The sequence below is a fragment of the Pelodiscus sinensis genome, chromosome 1 (genome assembly GCF_052426305.1).
Source record: "Pelodiscus sinensis isolate ZL-2025 chromosome 1, ASM5242630v1, whole genome shotgun sequence".
Lineage (NCBI taxonomy): Eukaryota > Metazoa > Chordata > Testudines > Trionychidae > Pelodiscus > Pelodiscus sinensis.
In genome coordinates this window covers 118,574,931-118,592,205 of record NC_143052.1, presented here as the reverse complement: position 1 = coordinate 118,592,205, position 17,275 = coordinate 118,574,931, and the positions used below count along the sequence as shown (strand labels likewise).

General features: G+C 41.3%; 1 protein-coding gene across 6 annotated transcripts in view; it reads right to left on the bottom strand.

The window, feature by feature from the left end:
* Positions 1–17,275, bottom strand: part of SOX5 (SRY-box transcription factor 5) — an 895,980-nt gene that overhangs the window by 430,790 nt on the left and 447,915 nt on the right. For 5 of the 6 annotated variants that reach the window (XM_089769671.1, XM_089769670.1, XM_075898182.2 and 2 more), the window contains one exon: positions 13,360–13,505. The exons of the other annotated variant lie outside the window; for it this stretch is intronic. The gene's annotated coding sequence lies outside the window, so the exon portion shown is untranslated. The remainder of the gene's footprint in view (positions 1–13,359; positions 13,506–17,275) is intronic. 6 annotated transcript variants of the gene reach the window in all.

Sequence of the window (17,275 nt, the reverse complement as noted above, 5' to 3'; positions counted from 1 at the left end):
TACCAACCCTTGAGTTAAGGCTTGGTCTACACTATGCCTACGTCTAGACTGGCATGATTTTCCGCAAATGCTTTTAACGGAAAGTTTTTCCATTAAAAGCATTTGCAGAAAAGAGCATCTAGATTGGTGCGGACACTTTTCCGCAAAAACACTTAGTTTAGGTCAAACTTAGCTGCATTAGGCTGATTTCTCTAAATGAAGTCCACACCACTAGTCCCTGCTAAGCAATCACATGGATGTGACAATGACCCCAGGTACTGATAATCTAGTTTACATGAGGGTCAAGTGGATGCAAAGTTCTGTGATGATAACCCTATCTGTTATAAAGTTGCAGGGGGTAGCCAAGTTAGTCTGTCCAGGATAAACTTAAAAAACAACAAGTAGTCTGCTATCACTTTAAAGACTAACAAAACATGTAGATGATAACATGAGCTTTTGTGGGCACAGCCCACTTGTTCAGATGTCTGTCACATGAAAGTTCATGATACCATCTACATGTTTTGTTAGTCTTTAAAATGCTACCAGACTATTTGTTGTTTTATAAGTTTATCCTATCTTATGTTGATAACAAACTAAGAGGTTACCTGATCGTGTTAGTTGGTAAACATTTGTTGGCCCTTTTGGCTGAGTTGATACGTTTTCTCAGTGCTATTTGGACATCATACAAATGCTAAATTTTGGCTGTAGAATATAAGACATATTTGATAAGGTTGGATGGAATTGCAAACACAGTCCATACTTGGCACAGAAGAGGCTTCTATGAGCTAAGACATGGGCAGAGTTGTAGGTAAATTTGCTAAAAGGAAGAAGTGAGACCCAGTTGTCTTGCTGATTAATGACACGATGAAGATATTGTTAAAAGATCTGGTTAACCTGTTTAGCCTGCCCCATTGGTGTGAGGATGATAGATAGAAGAAATACATAACTTACTGTACTGTAACTTAAAAAGCTTTTGTCATGCATGGAAAATAAATGGTAGACCCTGGTCAGTGAAGATCCTAGATACATTTCAAGACACGAGTTTAAAAAAAAAAAAAAAAAAAAAAAGCTAGCCAGCTCAGTGGCATAAAAAAGTTTGGTCTCCTCAGTAAGATATATGGAACATGGGAAAAATATATTTTAATCAGGTGGTTGATTATGAATAAAATGACTCAAATGCCCTCCAAAATATATAGGTCAATTATAAAAGTCCATAGAAATGAATATCCACTGTCAAAATGCAGTTAGCAAAGGCAAGAGGGTGCTGAAAGGTCCGTACAGAAGAATCTTTCTTCCAGAGAAAATATTGCAGGGGGTTCATGTGTCCTGATGAAGAGCTGCATCTGTGGCCACCAGAAACTAGTGGACACAGAAACTTTGAGGAACTAGATGTTTTAAAACTTTGAGGAACTACATGTTTTAAAAAGGGGCTAAAATGGCCTGCCAGAGGAGAATCAAGACAAAAAATTGACTACTTTAAGCCACATGTGGTGCTGAAGGACAGAGATAAGACTCTAAAAATAAAGGATACCATGTGTGATAAGGCAGCTGAGTGAGGAAGCTGGTCATTGGTGGCATTCTGAGTCAACATAGCTTCTGCTGCTAATGCCGTTAGATAATGAGGACTGGATGAGAGGTATAAAATCCCCATGTACTAGTGCACTGGGAAAATTACAAGGTTTGAGGATTATGTAAATATTCTTGATCTCTATAGCTTTCACCTAGATATTCCCCCTTAGGGGGCTTCTGGATGTTCAGAAGGTATGTCAAAACATTGCTCAGGGGGTTTGCAGCACACAGATATTTTATGTTTTTGTGAGCTGTTAATATCTGGATGAGAAATCAGACAGCCATGAGATGGTAGCACCATTCTTCGAAGGCAGCTCTAATTGTGAGTAGTATTTTATTGCAGATCTCATAAATATGCTCCATGTGTGTTAGTTTAATGGCATAAAATGCATGTGGATTAAGTAGATTTCAGGGCCTATGTTCATGTGATAGTATAATTCTGATCACCACACTGGTTACCTCAACTATAAAGAGTTTTGCTGCATCTGAGCGCACTAGAAAGGCACAGATATAAATTCTTCTTTTATGTGGTTGAAGACAGACTGAGTTTCCCAAGTCTAGGCAAATTGAGCATTCTCCCAGAGCTGTGCAGTCATAGGGAATACCAGTCTTGCAATATCCTTAATGAAACATCAGTAAATATTTGAAATACTGTACCAAGAAAATATTAAACTTTATGAACATTTCTTGGGAAAACCTAGACATTCCATGGTAGATTTGACATATTTGCATTTTTCTAGTTTTGCATATAACCTATATTGCCTGAGATTTTCCAGCACTAAGTGAATGTGTTTTTCCAGTTAGGTAAGAATAACACATAGGTGTAGTTTGACTTCTATATTGGGAGGAACATCTCCAGTAAGGTCAATGGGGTGACTCTTTTGGGGGAGAATTCGAAACCTGCCCAAAGCTTGCAGTCTGGCATAACAATGCCACAATGCACCCTTCACCCTCAAAATACTCCCAGCGAATACAGTCCAGGTAGAGCATCACAAATTGCTCTAAAATTCCCTAAAAACATCATTAATAAAATATTAAAAAGTAACAATCATCTGAAAGACAAAAAGGCATCACCACTATTCAAAATGTCCACCACAAATCCAGAACATCATTTTCTATTTGTTACCTGCATGAATGGTAAACCCTGGGAACATCACACTTGAACAGCTTCATGGAGCATAGTCTACCAAATAATTTATTGATATAGGACAATTATCTACCTTAATGGCAATTCTATTAAAAGTATGATAATTGTTGCATAAATATAGTGAACCATCTTCCCAACAAATAGGATTGTGACATCTGCTTTCAGGTCAATGGATGGATTAGTGTTTTCTCATGATTTTCATGGAAGTATTGCTAAAGAACAATGAGTGATGTTCCAAGAAGGCATAGATTTTTCCAAACAGGATCTTGGTTTCTGGTTGGAGATCGATGTGACATTCCTAAGACTGATGAGGGGACAGTGTCCACGTTCCTTTTATTTACTCTATTGGCTAGATTTCAGTATTTCGCTGGGAGTACTGGAACTTACTACATCCTGGACATCAGCAGTGTATAAAGCACTAGATTCAGTGTTCTCTAAAAATGTTGAGAATTATGCACAATAAATCTATGTGTGTCACCTACTAGGATTTTGGTACTCAGTCCCATGAATCATGACTGTTGACAGTAACTTAAGTGTGTGGCTCACATCGTGTCAGCCAAGAAACAACAGTTAGAAAATATGGTGATGTGTCCAAGTTGAACAGGAGAATTTCATAGTGATCCTGACTTCAAGAGGGGCAGTCTCATGGGCAACCAGGCCTGAAGAAAACAGGTTGTCATCAATAGACACAATATGATTGGGAGTGGTTTTACACTAAATTGTGTCCATAAGGGTCTTAGCAAAGTTTATGGCCATGAAATTACTGGAAGCACCAGAGTCAACAAATGGATGTTGCATCAGGCATGGAAGCTGGTAAAGGCCGAGTGAAACGTGGCAGTGCAAATTATGCTGTCTTAAGGTAGGCAGTGTATCCAGAGCCACTAGAGCAGGGGTGTCCAAACTTTTTTCAAAGAGGGCCAGATTTGAAGAAGTGAACATGCGTGAGGGCCGTCCCCGCACTCTCAGCCCCAAGGCGGAGGCCCCGCAGGGTCGGAGGCGGGCAGAGAGCGCAGGGTACGCCGGCCTCACAGCGGCCCGGGGGCAGGGCGAAGCGACGCGCTGGGCGCGCCAGTTCAAAAGAGCGCCGGAGAGCCAAGAGAGGGGGAGGAAGCGGGGGCCGTATTAAATCGGAACACGGGCCGCAATTGGCCCGCGGGCCGGACTTTGGACATGCCTGCACTAGAGGGTTCTAGATGTTGAATTAGGGTGAATCATTTAGAGGGACAGTTGTCATATGGTGATTGTCAAAGATCTCAAAGGGCTTTGGAAACATTAATAAATCAGATACAGAGGTATCCCTATATCCATTTTGCTATGGAGTAAACTGAGGCACACCAACACAACAAGAGACTTGTCCTAGGTTACTCAGTGTACCCGTGCTATTATCAGAAACAGAGATGGCTACTCCCTGGCTCACACACTGCCTTTGTTTCTCTTTGCTTCTGCAAAGTGCTGAGCACCTGACCCTTGATCCAGGAAAGCATTTAAGCATATGCTTAGCTTTTAAGCAGGAGTGTGCTCAGCAGGCTGCAAGACAGAACCCTTATTGCATATATATATTGGACACCCATGTGCAAACAAAAGGCGATTAACATGTAGAAGGCCCAAGAGCCCAAACAATTTCTTTAAAAAGGAAAACGATTTATTTTTAAATTATAAGGAGAGGAGACCCTCCTGAGGAAGAAGAAAAAAACCAGCAAAACAGATTTTTTTTTAAATCTGTGAAAGAAAATGCATGCTTACAGGCTGAGAGTTTGCATGTTAAGTGTCATCTTAGACGAAGTGTTTACAAGCTAAGACAACCCCATGAAAATATGGTTTATAATGGGCAGTGCTAACATCGCCTCAGCTATGGTGGTGTGAATGTTGCCATTATTTCCAGAGTCCCATACTACCCTCATCAAGCCACTGTTAGCTTCAAGGGTATTCTGTCATAGATGGGAAGAATTCTTACCCTAGAAACCTTGGCTTTACAAAAACAATGTATTTCAAAGTATGATCATTCTTTTATAGCTATACAATGGCAGACAATACTTCAAAGGTAAACAGAGACAAGAGTGGATTGAGGCTATAGCTTAGAAGGGAGGTGGGAGACATTTCTGTGGAAGCACACAAACCTTTTTGACATTGCTTTTTATGTTTAGCACATTATGTTTTCTTTTCTCCGATAGAATTACAACAAAAATTAACAAGCAAGAAAACTTAAAGGATAAGCCATAAAACTATTTGAATAATAGAGATGTATTAACCATCAACTGTTCTGAATTCAATTTGTTATTGTAATATTATTTGTGTTATGGTAGTGCTCAGGTTATGCTAATCAGTTTCCAAACACAGAGGAAGATAAGGTCCCTGTCCAAAAAAATGTGCATTCAGAGACACAGTGGGAGTTGAGGGCATTCCACACCCCCCCAGGAAGCACTCAATGCCTTGTAAGCCAGGGTACTTAGGCAGCATCAATAGCTCCGTTAACCACTCAGTTGCACAACCGAGCAAAGTAGTTTAATAACCAAACCTAGCTATTGTTTACATTCAGCTGTGTCCGTCATGGAGGAACCGCGCCCCCCCCCCCCACACACACACATATTCCAGTTTTCAAATGTTTTTGTGCTCTGTGTTTTTCCCTGTCTGTTCTTCTATGTCACTGTGAGATCTGATGGGCTCCCATATGGAGAACTCTCAAGCTTTGTGTATGTTTGAGGGCTATGGGTGGATATGAATAAAGCAGTTCACCGGCATCTCCAGATATTTTAGGCTACGGATTACCTCAGCACCCTTTTCCCTCCATATCAGCAGACTGACACTCTTCCGTTGCTGCCATTCCCACTCGGCTTGCTATTTGCTTACCGCATGCCTCATTCTAAAGAGTGGAGGGTGGGACAGCGCTCATGCAGCAGGACAAGTCAACTACATCAATTAAGGCTTCAGAGTCTCCATCATGCAGACTGGCATGAGTAAGGTAGACGGGGAACAAGCTCCCTTTACATAGTGCCATTTATAATTGTTTCAGTTTTGATTGATAGGGAGAGGGATAGGCAGAAATCAGTGATCATTGAGAGGTAGATTCTCATCCCTATTTGTGTTGTATTTACAGTTCTCTGGACACATTAACTCCACGGGTGTCACTCAGACGAAGGTACCGTTCGTTCAATACAGGTAAGGGAATTAGAACTGGAACCAGAGAAAAGAAGGCACAAAATCTGGATGAAATTGCACAAGCAGGCTTTTTCAAATATCCTATTAATCCAAAAATTCTGATTAACGTGATTGGGTGAATAAAATGAAGAAAACCAAATCCAGATTGAGGATTCTTATTGGGCATAAAGACATTTGATAGTGCTGTGCAGATACGGAATTTCTGGTTTGAAGAGACATATGTTTGTGGCTGTTTAAATGGCGAAAGAGAGAAAACACACTGGTAGCGTACGTTGGCTCCATCAATCTACTATCACATGCTCTCCAACTCCCTAACAGCACCTGAAGGATGTTGGCATCAGGGCTGCTACTCAGAGTTGATCATCTTCAATGTCCAACCAATGGCTGATGATAGGTGCAATTCAAGCCATACTCAGAGGCATGTTTTTAGCATTATTTTCAGAATGGTACACAAGGATTTAACTGCAAAACTCCCATTATTCATAGAACTTGTGAGGGTAAATCCCCACATCCCAAGCTGAAAACGTAGCCTTACATTTCCCTCTGGTACCACTCCTGATCTATAGTGACAGATCTTTCATCATGAATAACATTATGTCAGGCTGTCCAACGATTCCTCAAACTGTCAACAATGCTTACATTCAAGTAGTCCTAACTTTTTAAAACTTAATCAACTTCAATCTGGATGCATAAAAGTTGAATGCCACAGAAGATGTGAGGATTCACAGCCAGTCTGAATGATTGGCTGGCCACATTTAGCTGCTGAAACAGTTACATAGTGTAAAAATCTTTCTATAGCAAGAGTATCCTTAAAAGCTGAAATAATCCAGAGGTGGCAGGTCGTTCAGAAAAAATGTAAAACTGTGCCTATTGTACAAAACTAATAAAACTCTTTGTGTCCATGCTTTCTTCTGTTCAAATCTGACTAGTAACATTACTCCTCAAGGCTTGAAGACCTTTAGTTCCCCCCATTTCCCTTTTTATTTATTTTTCCAATTATTAGTAACTTCAGTGCAATAAAAAGTTCCACACTGGCAGCCTAAAGAATGAAAAGCTCAGACTAGCCACAGTTCAGGTCCAGCAGAGGCACTAGCAGAGAATACTTCAACAAATTACCTACTTAAAAGGATACTGTCAGTATGACATCATTGAAAGAGCCCTATTAAAAAATCCTGTTTGAGATAGAGTGTCTTTTCAATATGATACATGTCTTGAATGCATTTTCTTTAAATTCCTTTAAATAGTTTTGAGAGTTCTTCTGCTCCTCTGTTGTTGCTTACAAGGATTTTCACCTGCATAAAGTTAAGTAGGTGCCAAAGTGTTTGCAGGAACAAGGCTTATAGGAGAAGACTGACCTGATACTTTTTCTACACAAAGAGCTGACATACGCTCCAAGTAAACAACTTGAACAAAATATTCAGCTAAATTCATCTTGTGTGACCTATAGCAGGTGCAGTAATTTGAGACAGAAAAATCATTTTCAACTGGCCCTTTACACCTGCTCAGTAAGAACCACTTTAAAGGAAGGGACAGAAATAGAGCACTGTGAAATATTCATTGGGAATCACTCCATTTACTACTACATTTAAAAAAAATGTGTTGCTCTTCCTTGCAAATGAAGCCTCTACTACTCCTCTACCTCAAAAGGTGTCTGCGTACGTGTGTGTGCGCACACATGTGTACATAAGAGGTTATTTCTGTCCACGCCAGAGGTTCAATACTGACTAGCTCATGAGAAATCTGCCATGTTTCCAGACCTGTTTTACAAACCCAACCTGACTGACTGTTGCTGACAAGAATCTTAAGCTTTAGGGCGTTTATCCAAAACACACTGAATTGCTGAATCTTTTGAGATTCACTCATTTTATCATGAGTACTACAATATTTAGGGGTTTTCTCACAGCTGCAGTTCATGGAATCAAGGGATTATGGCTTGCGTAAAAAACCCGCACCCCACAACAGCTGAGTTTGTAGCACCTGTGGTTACAGAAAAAATCTGGGGAAATGTAGAGATCTGAGTGCCCTCTCCCTTGACTCTGAAACTAGCAGATGCTTACAAAAAGAATGAAACATGTATTTCTTTAAAAATCCCATGACTTTTAAGCCAACCTCATGATTCTTTGGGATCTGCTCTATGATTTCTGAGTATTTGGGATTGGAAATATTGTGACTGAATTCCACAGACTGATAAAGTCTATCAACTAAGTAGCCAGAAGAGCCTTTTTCTATGGTACTGATGTCCCTTTAAAGGATCAGCAGATCTAGAGAAATGATCATTCCCCTTTATTCGGCTGTGGTGAGGCCACATCTGGAGTATTTGTTGTATCATGCAAGCAAGGTAGTAACAAACTTCAACAGGCCTTTATTTAACAAAGGTGAAACCTCTTTACAAAGCTGCTGCTGTTCTCCTCTGTAGTTCTCACTCAGGCCTGGCCCATCACCTCCCTGCTCCTTCCTGTTTCCTGTGCTTCCAGATTCCCAACAGCCAGTGCTCCTAGTTCTAATAATTACAAGCAGCATCTAAAACACCACAGTATTGTGTCCAGTTCCGGGGCCCGCACTATAGAAAGGATGTGGACGTATTGGAGAGTGCCCGGTGGAGGGCAACCAAAATCATTATGGGGCTGGAGCACATGACCTATGAGTAGAGACTGAGGGATTTGGGTTTGGTTAGTCTGCAGAAGAGAAGAGTGAGGGAAGATTTGATAGCAGCCTTCAACTTCCTGAAGGGAGGTTCCAAAGCGGATGGAGAAAGGCTGTTCACAGTAGCAACGGATGGCAGAACAAGGAGCAATGGTCTCAAATTACAGTGGGAGAGGTCTAGGTTGGATATTAGGGAAAACTATTTCACTAGGAGGGCGGTGAAGCACTGGAATGGGTTACCTAAGGAGATGATGAAATCTCCATGCTTAGAGGTGTTTACGTCTCAGCTTGACAAAGCCCTGGCTGGGTTGATTTAGTTGGGGTTGGTCCTGCTTTGGGCAGGGGGCTGGACTTGATGACCTCGTGAAGTCTCTTCCAGCTCTATGATTCTATGATCTTTACATGTATGTTTCATGACTGCAATAGAGAACATATATGTTATTTGCATAGGCAGCATAGGGTTGGTTCCATTAGCTATTCAAAACCCAGGGATGTGCCTTATACCATGGATATTTCCCTTACAGATATTTCTGCACCCATTTTACACCTCTGGAGCATCGTACAAAGGTTGAGGCAGAATGAAAAATACCCCAGATACTGAACCACTAAGACCACTCCTGTGAAAACTCAACTAACAAGCATGCTCTGTGATTCAAGAAGCCTATTACACCTTAAAAATTGAAGGATAGCTTTATGATCGCAGAGAAAATAAAGAGTAAAACAGAACTGAAAGACTCCTCTCATTTTGGTGCCAGAACACCATGGAAAGAAATACAGGAAGAGAGAAGTAAAAGCACTTTGTTTGCTAATTATGCCATGAATAATTTCTCTAATGCCCATTTGTCAACCAACCTACCCTCACTTGAGTCACGGACACAAGTTGTATTCTAGAAAGTGCTTAGCTAAAGGCATACACCCTGTGTTTTATGCTTTCTTTGTTGGCTAGCTAATGGCAGATGGATTTTAGGCGTGAGAATGTAAGGAGGGGGGATATTATTTAGAAGGATGTTAGAGAGTGGGAAAAAAAGAGAAAGGAAGTGGTCCATTAGCATTGCATTTACCTCTAAGGGCCCATCTAGGCTAACTTCGCTCATGTCCAGGACTCTGTTATAAAACAATTTCCTTCCCCGCTACCAAAATGGGTACAATGAGACTCCATTTTAGTGTATAAAAAGATAAGATGTTAGCCATGTCCTTTAACAGTGACCAGTGCTTTAGAATGATTCCAAAATATGGCTAAAACATCATTAGGTCTAATCTATACTAATAAATGGAACCACATTACTGTAACCAACAACACTGTAGTCATAGTGCAGATGGGGTCAAAAGCAGATTAGCCCCCAGTCCGCAATTCTCCCTCCATTGTTACTCAGGAAAACACATGGACTTAAATAAACTATACAAGACTAGTGCCAGCAAACGCAGAAAACAGGATCACAAAATCCCCTGCCCTCTGTAAAAGGCATATTGTGAGTTCCTGAGTTTGTAATACATCAAATACAGACCTTAATACTTTCAGTGTTTATTCGGAAGAGGATTTGTTGAGGGACAGCAGTCCTGGCATCATGGAAAAGATTCCCTGTTTTTTCCTCACAGTGGTGTGCAGTTCTTCACACCAGGCTAATCTTTTGGGTGTGTCCCTATGACGGACAGCTTCTTAACAACGTTGCATGACTTCTTTAACTGAGTTTATTTTGATGTTCCAGAACAAGAGCTTATGAATGTAGACATCATCATATAGTCAGGGCCCATGATCTCTCTCTCTTTCGTGAGTTATCATTTTACCTGCCATTTCGAGTTAACTAGTGTTGGGATCACAGCACTACAGAACAACAACAATCGGAGAATAAAATGGTAGTAAACTAGTTTGGGCTGAAGTGTTGGGATCATATCTAAAACAAGGTTAGGGCCAAAACTGTAGATTTCAGATCTTCATACAAAGTTTAGGATTCTTCATCTAGGATTTGGCTTGGTTCTTCATCGAAAGTTAGAGGCCACATGAAAAGTTTAGATCTGAATTCAAACTTCCCCAAATTTGATGATGTTCAGACTCAGGTTTTTGGTCAAAACCCATTGCTAATCAAAAAGCTTAGCAGTGTTCTTTGGATGAGCATCAAGAAAGTTGATTAGGTGCACATGTACTATCTTGAAAGGGGGCCATACAATAATCAAAAGAGAGAGGACAGATCCTCAGATGGTATATAACAGCATAGAACCATTGACCTTAATGGGCCTATGCCAGGTTACATTAGACGAGCTTCTGTCTTAAAGGATAAATGGTTATTTGAACCTTGCTGTCTAGAAATAAGGTTACAAAATTCATGAGACTAGACTCACAAAATTTATTTACTTCCTGGTTTTAGACTAGTTGAAAATACGTAAATTTCTCCTACAGTGATGATAAATAAATAATTACGATAATACTTAGTTCTCATATAACACTTTTCCTCCATAAATCTCAAAGCACTTTAAAAAGAGGCCACTGTCACTATTACTGGTCTAACACATGATGGCAAGAAGTTCCAAGGCACGTGAACAATGAAGTTAACAAAAACTTTTCAAACCTCAAATGGCCAGGTTTTGGTTCAGGCTTTGGTTGAATCTCTGCATCAGTTCTTACGTTACCTGACCCAGTGCACACATTTCCATACAGAACTTCTGGTAAGGGCTGTGAGTGAAAGGAAACTGCCCTACAGAGCAACAACAACAATCTGAGAATAAATGGTAGCAAACTAGTTTGGGCTGAAGTGCTATGGCAGGATGTGCTAAAATGCTGTGCTGGCTGGGAACCCTTTGTGGAGCCTACCAAGTGATTCATGTCAATATAAACTCATTAGGACTGAGACAGCTCTCTCTTATTGCATCCAACTTCCTGCACAGCTGTCAAAATACAACATAAAATTACAGCAGCACAAGTTATTCATGCTACATATAGCATAGAATGAGGATGGTGTAATATGTCCACCCCTCGGTGTGGTCTTGTCAGTTTCACAAGCTAAGCTGAGTTGGTTCAAATGGGTACTGAGATGAGAGACCTCCTAGAGAAACACCATGCATTGCAAGTAGCAGGATGTGTGGCACTCTTCTCTGAGAGACTGTCTTGAACCAAAGCCTCTGTGTTATTTTGGGTGGTGCTGTTTTGTGGGCACAGCTTCATGACAGCAGACAGGCTGCAATGCAGTTTTTTGCACTCTGTGTCTCAAAAACATCTGTGGAGACACTAAGTATAGGTTGGACTCCCTGGTCCAGCACCCTTAGGACCTGACCAGTCCCAAATGAGGGATTTTGCCGTACCAGGGGAGATCATTTCTGGACACTCTGCTGCTAGCTCCCATGCCCAGCCAACTGGCCTCCCAGCCGGCTCTGCACCTCCTGCTGGCCCTGTTGCAGGGCAGCCAAGAACGTCTCCCAATCCCACTGGACAGACCTGCTGCTACCTGCTGAACAGCCTTGCCATCAACTAACTGCCGGTAGCCCACTACCCTGCCACCCCTCTCCCCCCCAGGGATCTATGCCAATGGCCATCCACTGGGACTCTCTGGACCTGCAACATCCGTGCCGGATCATGGATGTTACCAGACCAGAGAATCCCGGTTAAGAGAGTTTCAAGCTGTAGTTGCAAACATCAGTTGAATCTATATACGTATAGAATAAAAAGGCCTTCCAAGCAAGGCTACAATAACCGTACGTTCAAGGTATCAGGACATGGTAGTCCATGGACTTTTTCAGTCTCTAATTTATATAGTCCTTCATTTCAGGAAAGTTAAATAGAGTTGGACCTGTACTTTATGCAGAATTAGAATTCCTTGTTATCAGAATGACAGAACAAAATTCCCCCTAAATGGTCCTACCATTTTAAGAGGATTGAGGCAGCTATGAGCCTTTTCTTACTAATACTTCCAAAATCTCTCTAAACAGTTTATCTCACTGAGCTGCTTCAGAACCCAAGATACAGACTCATTCTTGAGGTTATGTTGAAGACTGACTCTGAATCTTTTCCTCAAAGCCAGCTGCTTGGTTTTTGATTCTAGGACTGCCTAAACTCTTAAACCAAGTACTTCATGGTCAGGCTGGAAAGTCCTCCTCCTCCCCCTACCATTAACTTAATTTTTCCTTCTCTTTATTTCCTATTCCTTGTTCTTGCTGGAGGTCATCCCCCCCTTTCCATGACTGGTAGCCTAGGCAGTCTCTCCTGGAGCAGTGAATTTGCCTCCCTTTTCTCACTAAAAGCACTTTCCTTATTGGGTTGAGGGCTCTGTACATACCCCGGTCATCTGTCATCTTTTGAATGAAATCTAAAACTGTGGTCTTGACCATTCATGGGGACCTTCCTCAGGAGCATACATGTTGAAGTCCTGCTAATCTGCAACTTAGTTCAAAGAGGATATGAAATTCTTTACAAAACTACAGCAGAAGGTGAACAGCATGATGATGAATTGCTGATAGCATTATCATGAACTTTTGAGTCCTCTCCAGTAGAGGGGGAAGAGAGGCCCAGGCCATTGCCCACGGTGGAGTGGTGTGGAATATCTTGGTCATTTCTTCCTGATGACCCAATCAGCCCTCCTGGGGCTGTTTCTTACCTCCCTTGTTCTCTCTTCAGTCTGAGGCGTGGTCACAGCCTGCTTTTCCCCAGCAGGCGTTCCTAATCAGTCCCAGCAGCTAAGTCAGTCAATTAGACATTCCCCAGCTGACACACTCTACTGTCTTGTTACTCTCTGTCAGCAGGGAGTAGGAGAATGAAAACAGGCAGGCCTCTATCATCCTGCTTAGATCTTACCATGGTCCAGAAACTCTCCTGTGAATTGCTTTGTCCCCAGAAACTGCACACTTTTCCCCTTTAGTCAGCCAATTGCCTTCCTTACCTGATTGTCAGAGACACCTTTTGAGCAGATCTTCCATTTGGACTTTGCTTTGCAGCTGTTGAGGGGCAAGGCCCCTTTTGTCCAGTACTGCTCCTTCACTCCCCTAGTCTCTGTGTAGGGTCGAAACCCTATCACATAACCTCATTCTAGAAAAAAGGAAAAACGAGGCATAAATAGGCTGAGTGAATTGCCAAGGTCCCGCAGAAATCCTGTGGCAGGCCAGAAATAGAACTGTCATCTTCTGATGCCTTGTCTCATGTTTAACTCCAAGATCATTATTGCTTCTTTGCATACACACTAACTAAATCTGGTACCTTCATTCATCCCAACTGCATATTTGTATTTTTAAATTTGATGACTGTCATTCCTCGTCAAAGAGAGCCAAGCATCATCAATGAGACAGCCTTTAAGAGCTTGTTCCAGACGAGGAAATATAGAACAGTACTTTAACACAGCACAAAGTGGGGACTGTAGGATTGTTAGCCTGATATTTGTTCTGATTTGATCAGTCGTCCATGTTTGAAAGCTCAGATAAGCTAAAACCAGTAACTTCAATATTTTTGTGACTTTATGTCATAATCCATACCACCACCAGATAGTAAAACATTATACATGATGGCATAACACCTGGAGAAAGCATTATGCTTATGAAAAGACTGTGGATTTAGCCAATTCAGTTCAAGGGCTTCTGAGGCTTTCTGAGCATTTTAGCCCGGCTCTATCAGCTCTGGTTATTACCTCAGCCTTTCTCTGGCAAGCTACAGAAAACACAGCCAATAATGTGGTTACATTGTCTATTGCAAGCAACAGCGATGGAAAGGCCTAATAAACTGAAGCATGACAGGAGACACAGGTTAGTTTCTTCTTTTAAACCACGAACCTGTGAAGGTAACTGAAGGAGATTTTTTTTTTAAATAAATCAGACTGTCCTGTATTCACAGACCTCCACCTTTTGTGCAAATGCAGTCACAAAACGTGTGTCAGGGAAACGACATTGCCACTGATGGGAGACACTGAAAAAAAGTTGTCTTGCACGCACAGAAAAACAGCCCATCTACCATATAAGCTGTCACTGACTGTTTAGTCAGAAGTTTTAAATGACTCCTTAAATTCACAATCTCGGGGGCCTTGCTGCTTAATAAAGACTACGGGGTGTTGAGAAGCACAGTATATTATTTCATTAAGTGCTTTTTGGGAGAAGGGGATTTAGAAGTAAAACTGCTGGCTTTGTGTGGCAAGGTCATGACCTTTGACAAGTTTGGAGCTTATCTCTTTCATCTTCCCACTCCCCTGGGACCCCTAACTTGCAGAGGAATCGAAGCCGGTAAGCCGGGGCTAGACAGAATTCAGCATTGTTGTGGGGCTACGTTCTCTCTCTCTCTCTTTTTTCCCCTAAACAAAACAGATCTGAACTGAGCCAAGGAAACAAAAATGTATTGTTCCTCGCAGATGGAAGCGAGTGTCGCCTAGGTAACCAGATTAATCTCCTTTTTCTCTCCCTTCCTCTCTTGTAGTGCAGTAATCGGTGGGCTCTTTTCACAAAAAAGCCAGCCTCAAAGCTGGGGCTCTAACTAGGTTCCTAATTAGCTGCAATTTACAATGAAGACAACATGATGAGATAATAGAAATTTGCAAAATAATGACATACCTCAGCAAAATATTCCTCCTCCTAAGAACCATTTTTATACAAAAACAATAAAGAGGGCCCTTCTAAAGCAAAGCTGGAAAATGGTGGTATATTATGTGACACAGAACATTATTGTTCGCCTCTTGTTCCCCCAATCAACAGCTTATTGTTTGGCATCTTAAATAAAAATGACTCAAATACAGGCCACATAATGATCTCCATTGCGCTAATACACTGTATATACAGAGTAGTCAAAAATGTACCCGAGCCAAAGCCAGTGGGGCTGATAAAGTAGCGGGGCCCCGAAAGGTAATTTACAATACAATGCAATAAGTATTATTACCAGTCTTAATCACACATATCTTTCTGATTTCTGTCAGGATGCGCTCTGACATCAAAAAGGGCACCCGAACAGGGGGCAGCTAGTTAATGAAATATGATGGATCACATTTGTTTTCATGTGGTGGTTAGCTCAAATGAAGCAGCCTCCAGACTGTTAGCCAACAGTATTCTCTTGTGTGACATCAAAGACTACCATTCAACCAGGGAAGGGGGGCGGGGAGGGGGGAAATCACAGTGAGACAGCACAGTGGGAGGAGCTCCTAGAAACTAAAAGAACCATTAATAGTAATCTCTACCTTATGTCCAAAAGAAGACATAACACAAAAAATAATAATCCAGGGGCAACTTGTCACCGATTTCATGATAAGCAACATCAGCACCTACCCCACATTTTGGACAAATGGGTGACAATCTGTTGGTGAGATCGGATATGCTGGAAAGGGACAATTTGTCATCAGTGACACAAGGAACGCCTCCCCCATGCTCTGTATGAATTCGGATTATGGCAAAGTATACATTTTTTTAAAAAGGCCAAATGAACAAAAAAGTCTAGTTTGGTGTTTGATGTCAGTAGGAACATTTCATAAATGGCAATCAATTGTCTAAACCTGCCAGGAATGACAGAAGCAGCACCAACAAAAGCAGTCCCTTGTTTATTTGTGGGCCAGTAACTGTGAACATTATGGCTGAGGGTACTCGAGATCTATTGACCAATGGGCTGCCCCATAAATAACTGCAGACTAAAAACACATTGGGCACAGATAAAAAAAACATTAGCCCCTCAGCCCCTCTGGATACTGAGTATGGCAAGAAGCCTAACACCCTTGGTAGTGTAATTAAAAGGAATCCTCAAAGATATATTACAGAGAGAGCAAACCAACCACTGTAGAAAGGACATCTAGTTCTATTTGTGCAACAAAAAGCTTCAAAAGTAAATCCCATGCTCTATTATGGGGCAGAACCACCCAACAAATTATAACAATGTCATATATTTATATAGCACCTTTCACTCAGAAGGATCTCAAAGCATTGAAAATATATGCACAGCACACACAGAAAAACATCCATCTTTGAGGTAAAGGCCAGCAATTGAATATACAAATGACGAACAGCTTGCTACATCAGAATCTGAAGAGGGAGTTTTGGACAAGAACACCCAGACTCTATTGTTATGAAGAGTGCCATAGCATCTTAAAAACAACACACAACAGACTGGTTTTTAAGATCTTATCCAAAACAGCTCACACAACAAATGGAGCTACTGTTATTCATTCAACCTACTGCCTTCTTACTATGTAAGTGACTCCTTAAATAACAATGTCCATCAACAAAATAGCCATAAAATAATTAAAAAGAAACACACAGATTTAAATGGTAGAGAAGAGCTTAGCGTAGATTTCAATCCTGAAACTGAATATGCTGAACAAATGTTCCTTATTTTGCACAAACATCCATCAAAAAAGAGAGAACAAGATGGATATATGTAAAATATTTAGAGGACATTCAAAATAAAGAATTGAGGGACCAATTCTGACACAGTTACTCACACTGCACAGTACTTAATGCGCCCACAGTCTGATTCCATGGAACTCTCTTAACAGAAGGGCATCAGACTCCGACCCCGAGAGAATAACTGAGGTGTATGAATCAGAATTATAAGTAAGAAACCCCTCATTACAGGAGTTCTGACCACCCTCAAATTAAACTGACTGCACTGACAATGCCATCAATTCCTATTCTTCTGAAAGGGAGTCGTAGTTGGCATTCAGCACCTTGTAGCATCAGGCCATATACAACCTAAGACAACAATATAGACCAGCTATAGGCAACCTAGGCTAGCGAGTGGGACACATGAGTAGCCCTCCATCTCAGTGGGCCACAAGATTGTCGTAACCAAGATGGTCTCCAGGGCAAGAGTAGTTTTGTTAACTGCACTTGCATACCTAG